Genomic DNA, 13986 nt, shown 5'->3' on the forward strand with positions numbered 1-13986 from the left:
CCAGACAAGTCTGTATCTAAAAAAAAGGATTTCTCTCTATCTGTTCTGGGGGCTTTATCTCACTCTGTTCCTCTGGTCAGATCGCTCTGTGTCTGTACTAATAGAGGATGATTCCGCGCCCTGTGTGGCTGCGTTTGCTATATGAACGTGTTTATCATGAAAAGGGCGCTATATAAATCTGGTATAATAATAATAATAATAATAATAATAATAATAATAATTCTCTTATCCAATGTCCAATGTCGGATGTCGAACTTCTCGCAAACCTCACGCTTTAAATGTCCAATGGCTTTCTCTTATCCAATGTCCAATGTCGGATGTCGAACTTCTCATCAACTTCAAGCTTTAGATGTCCAACGGCGTTCTCTTATCCAATGTCCAATGTCGGATGTCGAACTTCTCGCAAACTTCACGCTTTAAATGTCCAATGGCGTTCTCCTCGCCAACTTCACGCTTTAAATGTCCAATGGCGTTCTCTTATCCAATGTCCAATGTCGGATGTCGAACTTCTCGCGAACTTCACGCTTTAAATGTCCAATGTCGTTCTCTTATCCGATGTCCAATGTCGGATGTCGAACTTCTAACCAACTTCACGCTTTAAATGTCCAATGGCGTTCTCTTATCCAATGTCCAATGTCGGATGTCGAACTTCTCACCAACTTCACGCTTTAAATGTCCAATGGCGTTCTCTTATCCAATGTCCAATGTCGAACTTCTCGCCAACTTCACGCTTTAAATGTCCAATGGCGTTCTCTTATCCAATGTCCAATGTCGGATGTCGAACTTCTCACCAACTTCACGCTTTAAATGTCCAATAGCGTTCTCTTATCCAATGTCCAATGTCGAACTTCTCGCCAACCTCACACACTTCCGACCAAAAACAGTGATAAGAAGTCGCAAACCCAAAGAGCAACACCATCAAAAAGATGTTTGAAGTTATCGCCCACCATATATGTTGCTACATAATTCAGGAGGATGAAAATTGGATAGATTGTGATAGCAGTGCTGATTTATAAATGTGTACATACTTTAAATAACTGTGTAAATTTGGCCTTGAAGAAGCGCTCCTCACAGTGGACATACCACGGACCACGGGGTTCCCTGTGCACACAGTGGACATACCACGGGGTTCCCTGTGCACACAGTGGACATACCACGGGGTTCCCTGTGCTGTGATCGTTTCCCTCGTGCAATGCTCTATAGAATGATTTATAATTATATATTTGCTTCACTTGAGCAATTTGTCTTTGTGCCTGTTCACACCTTGGTAGAACCACCTACATTTCGCAAGCCATCCTTAATGAATTCCTCAGATACATCAACTACAGCTGTTAACAGATAAACCTGTTAATATATGTATAGAATTTCAAACTAACCAAACCTGAAGAAAAGTGCAAAACAATACTGATAAATGACACTTTATTTCAATGCACGTAATTAAATTCGACAAGAAAATGCCACTGAGTTTACGATTGTTTCTTTTTTTCGATTTGCAAAGTAGATTTAAATCATAACTTGTTGCTCGGACAATTTATTGCATAAAATGACACAAGTGGGACTTTAAGAGTTTATATAATTTATTCATGGCTGTCAGAATAATTTGTATATTTAATATATTACTAATGTAACAAATAAGTGAGACAGAGCTTGACTCCGTTTTCATTGTATCATTGTTATAATTATAGTTGAATTGCTGTAAATAATAGGATTTTGGTCATTTATGGACGATTTGGGTTAATTACAGTGTTAGCTGGATCCCAGCATTAGACATTATGTTATGTACAATAGTAAAAGGTAACCAAGTATTTGATAGAGCAAATACTCGTTGTAAAACACTTAGTTGGAATTTGGACCAGTCAGAAATAAATTCTATAAATAGCACCAATCAAAGCTCATTTCTGCTAAGGTATAAATACTAGTAGGTAGATGGATGACACAGAATGCGATTTCATTTTCCCATATTATTGGCGGATTAGAGTGTGTAATAAGAACAGAGGCGATTCATACCACCCGTAAATATAAAATAGGTAAAGCAAACTGGGACCAATATCATGATTTTGCAATTAGGCATTTTCATTATAGCACTGAGGAAAAGACAGTGGACGGAAATCACACACAATCTATTAATGATGTCTATAGCATTAGTAAAAAGAGTATTCCAATGGTCAAAAATAATAACAAAGGAAAAAGGTTATACCCTGGTGGACTGAGGAATGTGCAAATGCGGTTAAACAAAGGGAGAATGCAAAAAAAAATTATAGTAGAAATAAAAACGAAGAAAACCTTCAGAAATACAGGTCACTACGTAATAAGGCAGTAGAGTTCATTAAAAAGGCAAAACGCACAAGTTTTGAAAATTATATAACGCAAATAAACCATAAAACAACATCTAAAGCGGGGTCGCGAGTTCGATCCCCGGGCGGGGCGTATGTTCTCAGTGACGATTTGATAAAAGACATTGTATCTGAAATCATTCGTCCTGCACCTCTGATAATTCATGTCTAATGGTTCCAAAAAGAAAAAGAAATTGCTGGTACTCATTTATGCCTCTTTCTCATAATTCCGAGTCTTTTCATTGATCCAAGCACTCGAAAATTTTCACTTGCAGCTATTTCCTTTTTTCTAAATTTTATGCACGTTGTGGCAAATCATATGACAGTTCAACAAAAATAAAAAGAAATAGTACTGCACGAAATACTGATGGATATTTATTGGACAATGTAAATATGCAAGCATAAGAGCAAAACATACCTGTAAACACCTTTTATTCAGAACATTTTGACATGCCCTAACAAAATCATGAAACACAGATACTTAAGTCTTTTATATACCACTTGTATTCATCAGTAAACAGATTATTAATAATGCATCAAAATAAGCTACATTAACTGTGTAAAACCTGAAACAAAAAACTAAAACTGAAAAGACTATGTTATTCATTTTTAAAAGACTTATCAGTTAAGTTAAGTGTAAGGACTTTTCAATTAAGACTTGTCAGTTAAGTGTTAAGTGTTAGGACTTATCAATTAAGACTTGTTAGTTAAGTGTTAGGACTTAGCAGTTAAAGACTTATCAATTAAGACTTATCATTTAGTACTTCATAAAAATATTCAGGAAATTCAACATTGAATAACAATCAAAGTGAAAGTACACGAGAACACACATATCATTGATTCATGAACGGTTCCACAGAATGCATGTATTAATATTCAATTTGGACAAATTAAACATTTAAACAATTGTAGTATTCACATGAATGTGACGGATATGCTATATCATATTACATTACTACCATGCTGTTTGCCTCTCTGATACTTGTTTTACCCGTATTAAAAGCATAAAATATAAACGGTGTTGTTCGATGTGTGAAAGAAGTACAGCAATGTGGCACTGTTAATAAGTGCACTTTCAGTACACTTCAAGGAATCGCCATATACATGTAGTTTCATCCCTGACCTTTGACAATGTCCTGTCGTGACAATTTATTTACCAAATCCTCAGCATAATATAGACAGTATCTTTTGACTCATGGACTTTTCCGGAAGAATCTTAAATTTGTATCAACAGATAACTGATGAACCATTTTCCCGTCGATGCATCAACTTTTGACTATGTCCGAACTTTTCTGTCCAAAATTTACTGACATAAGTTGTTCTTTGATATAGGTGGATGTTCTAATCCATCCATTGTTTGCACTTGTTACAAAGGAAATAATAAGTTCCCAAGTGTGGTTTATCGTAGAATAACCCGTGTTTTGAGTTCTTATGTGTAAGAATATATCACGAAGGCCGTAGGCCTTCGTGATATATTGTTTCGCACAGGAACGAAAAACTCGGGTTATTCTACGATAAATCACACTTGGGAACTTGTTATTTCGATTCTAACACGACATACTAGTATCAACAGTGTTGGAAAAAATGGTAACTACTTTTTACGACCGTGCTACGCATCTGGATCGGATGACGTCATTGCACGCGCGTGGGTTATTACAGAATAACCAGAGATAAACTTTGCTCTACATGTATGTAGCTTATTTGCTGGTCGTGTTAGAATACACGATAGCTTCTCCTTTATAGCTTTGTGAAGCGTGTCATATTTCCTCCTCTTCTTCTGTTGGATGGTATTGGCAGGATCACACTGAAATTGACAAAACGTATTGATATGGATACTGCAAAATGCTATTGTAATAATTGGTAAACTTTGCCGAATACCAATACCAGTCACAATGATGCCCTCACCCTACATTCCCACAACATACCTGATATGATACAAGGTCAAACCTGAGACCTTTGACTAACCCAGTAAAAATAACTACATTGTATCGGTTCACGGCCCTATAACTCTCATCTTTATACAAATGACTGACGACAAGAGATGTCAAAACGACACATGTTCACCCATCCACTGGTATATACATCTATTGACAGAATATTGAAACGTTTCAACTTCTATAGTACACTGTACTCAATACTTAAAAACTGAGTCTGTGACTTTGAAATTGACCTACCAATGAAGTTCATATGCTCTGCACACCTAGCTATTTATCAATACCTAGATTAGTTATAAATTTATGCTCTGGACAAAAAATAATTACAGACAGATTTGACCTTGCTATGAAATTGTCTTTGTCCTATTGACCAGGTCCATGTGTTCTTTGTATCATTTTATAGCCATCTACTAGTACCTATATGCCAAATATGACATCTAAAATATAAATATGGACCTTATAATGACGCTACGGATCAAGTTTGTTAAGTTTCATCAAGCAATTCCAAGTTATTACTCGAACTATTCATTGATATGAAATTGCTGCAAAGATATGAAAGCGTCAGTTTATGCGGATTTATTGAAAATTACAGTAATTTTAATATAAACGAGTTTGTGATATTTTCTTTTCCGTTGTATTTGCTTTATTTTGATTAGTATTACTTGATTTAAAAACGTCAAATGAAAAAACATAATGTTCAATGAATCCACACTAGCCTATACCTGTCCCTTTCATATACAAAAATATACATGTACTTGCCATAATGTTACATTTCATTACAAATAATTCTTCAAGTCGACATAATTTCTCTACCCAGATGAACTATTGACGAAAATATGCCAGAATCAACTTACAGCGTCAAAATGTTTTGACTAGATTCACCTGGCGGCAATGTTTTACGAATAGAGCAGGCTTATACTGTCTTGGCAGAGAATCGCCAAACTCCTTTTAGATGTGATTAGTAGCAGCACAAACGGACAGACAAACGCCATGAATAAAGAATATCTCTCACACCTTCGATTGGGCGAGGTCAAATAATAAATATTTGACTTACGTGACCCGCTTCTTTTCTATCGTCCATCTTGGTTGTAAGCAGGCTCGCTTAGTTCAGTAGGGAGAGGGCAGATATACGGATTTCAGGGTAGTGAGTTAGAGCCCTGGGCGAGGCGTATGTTCTCCGTGACGATTTGATAAAATACATTGTGTCTGAAATCATTTGTCCTCCACCTCTGATTCATGTGGTGAAGTTGGCAGTTACTTGCGGAGAACAGGTTTGTACTTCTTGGTTGTAGATCGACTTTTGGCGCGAAACTTTAGTTTTAAGTGTTAAGCAATAAATAAGTCATAACTCGTATTAGTATTAACTGCTAAATGTTAACTCATAAATGTCCCACCAGCGCTTCCATAGAATACGGTGTATCAAAATTGGCAAGTCGGTATACAGTGAATGTATTTTAAGGTCTAGATAAAAAGTAATTTCTTTCAATAACGCAATAACTTTGCAACATCTTATTTACATATATATGGAATATGCATGCTTATTTCAGAAAACAACATGGATTATTGGATTGCAAATCAATTTGACATGTTATTCGCCAGTTTCGTGACTTGGTCGAGTGAATTACCATACAATGCATTACTTGTCTGTTTCATCTGTTATATCACCACATACACATATCTTTGTTCAACTTATCGTATTACTTAAATACACACGATGTAAAGCAAAATAATTAATTTGAAGACGATTTCTTACCTTCGGCCTGCCAGTTGTTTGTTTTGATCGGTCGCAACAGGAAGAGGGGCAGTACAATAACTCATGAATATACGCCAGATAACAAACAGCCCGATAACAAAACCACATGGTAAAACATATCCGAATTTTTCAGTTGATTCTGCTTATGTAACTAAAAAGAAATATCTTATTAAAACAAGAGCTTTGTTTGAAAAAGAATTTTATGGAATGCTGTTAAATCCCGAAAATTGCAAACTGATAATAGAATTTATCTAATTATATTAGCCAATCAGTTTTTGTAAATTTTGTAATGATAGCGTGTATATTATTCTACAAAACAAGTGTCAGTTTACCTTTAAAAACTCACCATTTTCAAGGAACTGTTACACATGTTCGTTTTGATGCAGTTGCAATAGCGTGCGAGTGTTGAAATTTCACATCACTAGGTAGAAGACAGTTTTCAGCAATTGTTTATTTTTATTTCTTTACAAATGGCATTTATTTTCAAAGGGGGACAACTTTTTCAGAATATTTAAAGTACGGGGCAGTACAGCAGAACATGTAATAGTCAGGTAAAATATTGGTAACGATGCTGTTCGTTTATAAAATATTTCTGTGTTTTGGTGATATACTCCTAAACCTTAAGAAATTCCCGACTATGCTCCTGGTTAGGGAAGTTAACTACGAGAAAGGTAAGAAAGTGTTCATTAAAATATATTCATAATGTTTGTTTGTAACGCCGTTTTTCAACAGTATTTCAGTCATGTAACGGCGGGCAGTTTGCCTAACCAGTGTTCCTGGATTCTGTACCAGTACAAACCTGTTCTCCGCAAGTAACTGCCATCTTCCCCACATGAATTATCAGAGGTGGAGGATGAATGATTTCAGACACAATGTCTTTTATCAAATCGTTACGGAGAACATACGCCCCGCCCGGGGATCGAATTCGCGACCACGCGATTCGCAGACCAACGCTCTCCCTATACTGAGCTAAGCGGGCGGGCTTTGTATTCATAATATATTCATAATGTATCATATGGGTGTAACTGAAGAGATTTCTGAGAATGAATTTTATATGATAAAAGAAAATGTGGATGATGAAACCGTTTATGATTGGTGTTATATAATTGATACAAAGGACTCAGTTGGCAAGTCTTACACCTATTGCCGAATATTATAAGATCTAAAGCAGCACTTTATAGGTCATTTTTTGGAAAACTTTGATACATGTACTAGACTAGAGCCTATAGATGCGTCATTGATTTGTGTAATCCAGTCACAAATGCAAAAATTGTTTTCATAGAATATAATTGAGGAACAAACAAATTGATAAGAGAAGTAACTCCATATCACCTAGAGGTCTCTTTTATACTTGAATGAAAGGATATTTTGGTATGAGTATGCGTTGCAGTGTTTTGTTTATCATTAATTTTCATCATATCATTTAATAAATATTAAAAGAATGGTATTACATAGAATAGAAATAGTTATAATTATATAAAAAGTCCTGAAACTGAATCTGTTGGTTTATGTAGTTTTACATGAGGACATGTAATTTTAGAAAATGGGGGGAGGGGAGGGGGCGGTGCGGGGAAGCATAGTTTTACAAGACAAACAGTAGCATAAAGCAAACTTAGAAAATTTTATCTATAAATATGAAAAATGTTGTAAATGAAATCGTGCACCAACAGAACAATACACTGAACTCTTAGTATTTTATCTTAAAGATGCAGCATTATTGTTTTACAATCAGTTATCTTCAGAAATAAAGGAAGATTATGATAAATTAATTAAAGCTTTTAAGGAGAGAATTTTAGAAGACAGAGTATATTTGTAGACTACAATTTGTTTAATTTGAAACAAGTAGAAATGGAATCTGTAAATACATTTTTACTAGATTTATTAAACAAACATTAGATAGAAATTTACCTGAGCAAGTACTATTAAGTCTATTTTTTAAGTGGATTAAAACCAGATCTTACGAAAAGTGTAATTATTACACAACCCAGCTCATTAAATGAATTACTGAAATTAGCGAAATTAGCAGGGTCTTCTCAATCATATGACAATAATCAAACAATAAATTTAATAAAAGAAAATTGTAAAAGTTTAGTAGAAGACATTAAAGAACTAAAATCGGTTGAAACAATGCGCCAGGTGAACAAAGGATACAATCCATGAATGTTAATCAAGATTAACAGAGAAACGCAGTATATTCAGGGACGGTTTAATGCAGATTCTGAAATAATTTATGAAAGAGTGCCAGTAAGTTGTAATACACAGAATGAAAGATTTATTTCTAGATATGAACGCATGCCAGAAAATGCTCAACAAAAGCATACAGGTAACTATCCTAATTCACAAATGCCTCCAGTAGGAGTACATCAAGTGTATAAATATAAACCAAATTTTCCAGCAAATTACCGTAATAATTCCAATGTTGAAAGTATGAACAGAGAATTATACCAAAGGCCTGAAAATATTGAACCGAAAATAATAGAACAAAATGTAGCTACACCAAGGAGAGCTGTTTTATCTAGATGTAACAAATGCGGATTAACAAGTGGTTGTGCTCCTTTTTCATGTAGGGCGAAAAACAATGTAATATTTGTCCAAAATTTGGGCACTTTGCTTCTTGTTGTTGAAATGGTTTTCAAAAACGGTGACTTAAAAATGACAATTTTAATTTTGAGAATGATTTCTCATATATCTCTAAAAAGAAACATTATAATTATAGTATTGTCTCTAAAGGCATATCCAAGGCAATTGAAGTAGTAAATAGATTTTCTATTAGAACGAAAATAAAAAGAAATTTGAATAATATAAACATGGGTAATAAAACTGCGAGGGTTCTTATTGACACAGGATCAACACTTTCATGCTTATGTGATACATTTTTCAAAAGTATATCAAATTATGAGAAATATATTCAACCGGCTGATATTACAAATATTCTAATTGATATATTTACGAATGAATATCAAGTAAAAAGTTTCGTTATATTAGACATCTTGGTTGAAAATATAAAAATAAGTTAAAGTTTTTATATCATTCCAAATTTATCACAGAATGTTAATCTTGGAATTGATTTTGTTATATGAGCAAAGAGCTTTCATAAATTTCCAGGAGCATACTATAGTATTTCCAAACCAAAACACATGTGTAACAAGTGGCAAAACCTATAACCTTAAATCCATTTTCTAAGAAACTATTTAAAATTTAATATGAACTTAGGTGCTACCTAAAATCACCAGTGCCCCATAAAAACTAAAGAAGTGGTGTTATTGCAATGACTGCGACTTAGTCCAAATAAGAGGACGTTTGGGACAGCGTGATAACTTTTGACTGTCGCTGAGGGATGACAACTATAAAATAACATACCATAAAATAAGTCATGCCAAGGAGCCAAATAAGTAAGGCTACAAAGAGCTATAAAATAAATGAATTTTATACTTCTTTGGCTGCTAATATCTCAAATTATGGATCCGTTTTTAGGAAGTTTATGTTCTATTATTACAATTAACTGTATTAATGATAATCCATAATTTCTGAATGCAATACATGATGTATATATCTTAGACTGCTTTAAAATCAAATCTCGACATGTAAACACTTGACAAATATTCTAAAAAAAACAAAAGTACGGTATAGATATACATCTGCACCAAGATGAAGAGGATAACGTATTTGAATAATTTCTGTTCTTCATATTGAAACATACGGTATCAACAATTTTACATACATTATTATCATAGTTCTAAACCAATCACTTACCGGTATAATAAATGCTTCAAATTTAAAAGCTTGGCCTGTGAATGTTTTAACCTAATACAATCTCATTAGGCCTATAGCCTAATTAAAGTAATTGTGTCTCTTTTCGGGTGAATGTTTGGAAATGAAGACCTAATGTAAATATTTTATGTTCCAATTCCAACGCTTATAGAAATAAGAATTTACGTAATCCTGGGATCATAGACAATGACTAATGTAATTCTTTTTAATGTCATTATTGTCAAATTATGTTCTTTTTGGAAGGAAGAATGGGATCAAATTTCTGCCAAAAATTCTGCTATGGTAGACGCCTGGTATGAGAGCATGACAAACATTCATTACATGAAAAGTGTTTGTTCTAAATTCATATGACAAAGCATTTTTAAAAATTACTGATTAGAATTTTACTCAGAGAAAAAGACTGTTCGCAGAAATTCTCGAAAACCCCTGTTTAATATAATGAACTGCTAAAATTCTAAGGCTTTTTAAGGTTAATCTTTTAGCTCCATTTTGATGTTTATTCTAATTTGTATAGTCAACAGATTATTTCCAAGTCAGTGATTCTTATGAGCGTGGATGCAGTATATGTGAAGGGGAGAAGAGCAATGTGTGCATTTCCAAAATTCATTGCCTGTTAATTTGGACCCCAAAACTTTGATTAAAGTTATATCTACTGTACAGACAGTATGCAATGGGGTTCCAGGCTACATTTGAACCTGATATTAAAACATTTGGTAAAATTTCTTATGAATGATTTTTAGCTCACCTGAGCACAAAATGCTATAGTGATCGCTCACCGTCCGGCGTCCGTCTGTCCACACATAACTCTAGTTGCCATGGCAACAAAAGAATTTTTTTTAAATCTTCTTGTTCAAAACCGCAAGGCGTAGAGTCTTGATATTTGGCGTTTGACATCATCTAATAGTCCTCTATGAAGATTGTTCAAATTATGCCCCTGGGATGAAAAGAGGCCCCGTCCCGGGGATCCCAAGATAGGAAAAAACTTTAAAAATCTTCTTGTCTGAAACCATAACACCTAAGCCTTTGATATTTTTTATGTAGCATTGCCTTTCGGTCCTCTACCAAGACTGTTCAAATTTTTACCCTGGGGTAAAAAGAGGCCCTACCCCGGGGATTCAAAGTTTTACATAGACTTTTATAGGGAAAAAACTTTAAACCTCTTCTTGTCTGAAACTGCAAGGCCAAGGCTTTCGATATTTGGTATGTTGCCTTTCCTAGTGGTCCTCTACCAAACTTTTTCAAATTATTTACCTGGGGTTAAAAGAGGCCCTGCCCTGGGGGCTCCAAGTTTTACATAGACTTATACAGGAAAATGTTTTAAAATCTTCTTGTCTGAAAGTTCAAGACCTAGGCCTTTGATATTTGGCATGTAGTATTGCCTTGTGGTTCTCTAACAAGATTATTCAAATTATGCCCCTGGGGTGAAAAGAGGCCTCGCCCCGGGAGTCACTTGTATAAGAGTTATATAGGAAAAAATACTTCAAATATTATCTGATCATATTTCCTAGACTTTTTAATTATAATTACCTGATGACCCCAAGTAATTAGGGGTCACTTGACTGTGACATTGACCTACTGACCTTTCTTTTTTTTAAGATACAGCCTTGAAATTTGGATGACATATACAGTTTTGCACACCAATCTTAACACTGATTTTCAGTTACCATGAATGTGACCTATTGACCTACTTTCTTAATATTTTAGCATCAGTTTGACATTTGAAACATGTAGCTCATATTACTCAGGTGAGCGATCCAAGGTCGACATGTTTGTTACAATATTTGAAAAATTCATAATAAATACAATGAAAAAATAATACTAGTGAAATTTAAATAAAAAAAATCTGGCGCTGTTAGGGATCGACCTCCCGCCGACCTTGCACCTAACCGAATCTATGATGTCATATTCCTCTATAAGATGTACTATATATATATATATATATATATATATATATATATATATATATATATATATATATATATATATATATATAACATCAATTACGGCATCGGGATGAAAATCGTTTCTCATTGAAATTAATGTATTACAGCTTTTTTCTACGTAGAAAAATTATTCGGCGCTAATTTCTTAGCGCCAAACACCCGTTTACATTGTTATTCAATGATGATCTTATGAATTGCAAAATTAAGACAAACTTATTAAACTTGCATTATTTTGTAAAACCATTTTGTCTCAGTTGAAATAATTTCATTCTCCATAAAATACACTGATCTCATAGTTGGATGCACATGAGTGTAACTTCTAGAAACAGTTACATGATATATAGCTCTATTTTTGTGATCGCCCTTCGTCCGTCGTCCGTCGTCCGTCCACAATTTCTTGTCTGCACGATAGAGGTTTCATTTATGATTTTATTTTAACCAAACTTGCACACAACTTGTATCACCATAAGATCTCGGTTCCTTTCTTGAACTGGCCAGATCTCATCATGGGTTCCAGAGTTATGGCCCCTGAAAGGGCCAAAATTAGCTATTTTGAACTTGTCTGCACAATAGCAGCTTCATTTATGATTTGATTTTTACCAAACTTGCACACAACTTGTATCACCATAAGGTCTCGGTTCCTTTCTTGAACTGGTCAGATTCCATTATGGGTTCCAGAGTTATGGCCCCTGAAAGGGCCAAAATTAGCTATTTTGACATTGTCTGCGCAGTAGCAGCTTTATTTATGATTTTATTTTTACCAAACTGGCACACAACTTGTATCACCATAAGATCTTGGTTCCTTTCTTGAACTGTCTAGATTCCATTATGGGTTCCAGAGTTATGGCCCCTGAAAGGGCCAAAATTAGCTATTTTGACTTTGTCGGCACAATAGCAGCTTCATTTATGATTTGATTTTAACCAAACTGGCATAAAACTTGTATCACCATATGATCTTGGTTCCTTTCTTGAACTGGCGAGATTCCATTATGGGTTCCAGAGTTATGGCCCCTGAAAGGGCCAAAATGAGCTATTTTGACTTTGTCTGCACAATAGCAGCTTCATTTATGATTTGATTTTAACCAAACTTGCACACAACTTGTATCACCACAAAATTTTGTTTTCTTTCTTGAACTGGCCAGATTTCTTCATGGGTTCCAGAGTTATGGCCCCTTAAAGGTCCAAAATTAGCTATTTTGGCTTTTGCAGCCATATAGAGACTTCATATATGGTTTTATTTGATACAAACTTCCAAAATAACTTCAACAACAATAATTCTTGGATTCCATGACAAATCAGATCCAAGCGTAGGTTCAGAGTTATTTTATATCTGATTACCTCCCCTGATTGTAATCAAAGGATTTATATCAGTAAGTACTTATAGTACTTATTTGAAATTTCATTATTGTCATTAGTTGGACTGAGCCAATCAGGGTAGATAACTATGGACTGATTTTATGTCAAATTACCTCCCTTTATTTCAAATTAAAATGGGTATATCTCCGTAACTAATGAAGATACTGATCTGAAATTTCATTTATGTCAACAGATGTATTTGGCAGATTCTTCTTTTCTTCACTTACAATATTTTTTTTTATTACTTCCCTTTTACGTTACTATTAATAGCTTATTTTTAGTAACTTTTTTATTATTGGCCGTAGGGAAAAACCGAGACCACTTTTCTGTGGTACAACATGGATGGTACCTCCAATTTGTAGGTGTATTTTGACATATCTGTACCTTGTAAGAATTTCTTTTTTCTATTTGGTTAAATTTCTTCCCTTTGTTGTTACTGTCCTTTGGACTTAGATATTTTTTCTGAGGACCTTCTTGTCCTCAAGTGCAAAGATAACAGGTGAGCGATATAGGGCCATCATGGCCCTCTTGTTAGATATACAGTGTCTTGCACACTTAGCATTGTCTTTATAAATACTGGTTCAATATGTATATCAATGTTTTCATCACATGCATATTAAATACACTGATGTGGAAAATAAACTTGAAACTTGCTGCGCCCTCGTGAAATTATTACGCCCGACGTATAACCGCCCATTGTGTATATATAGTGATAAAGCACTGCTTTGCTATAAATTATTTCTTAAATAACAGCATTAATGTTTTAGATGCTGAGTGTAAGAGAAATAATAAATGTATAACTATACCTGTCAGAAATAATACGGGGAATAATATCAGATTTATACCGAATCAGAAAATTGCCGAGTAATTTGAAACAAAAACAAAATAAAGAAACT

At 34.3% G+C, this 13986-nt stretch overlaps 1 protein-coding gene across 1 annotated transcript in view; it reads left to right on the forward strand.

Moving 5' to 3' along the window:
• The window catches only part of LOC123536542 (trans-L-3-hydroxyproline dehydratase-like), a 42245-nt gene that overhangs the window by 11950 nt on the left and 16309 nt on the right, over positions 1 to 13986 (forward strand). The window lies entirely within an intron of this gene.

This window comes from Mercenaria mercenaria, chromosome 1 (genome assembly GCF_021730395.1).
Source record: "Mercenaria mercenaria strain notata chromosome 1, MADL_Memer_1, whole genome shotgun sequence".
Taxonomy (NCBI): domain Eukaryota; kingdom Metazoa; phylum Mollusca; class Bivalvia; order Venerida; family Veneridae; genus Mercenaria; species Mercenaria mercenaria.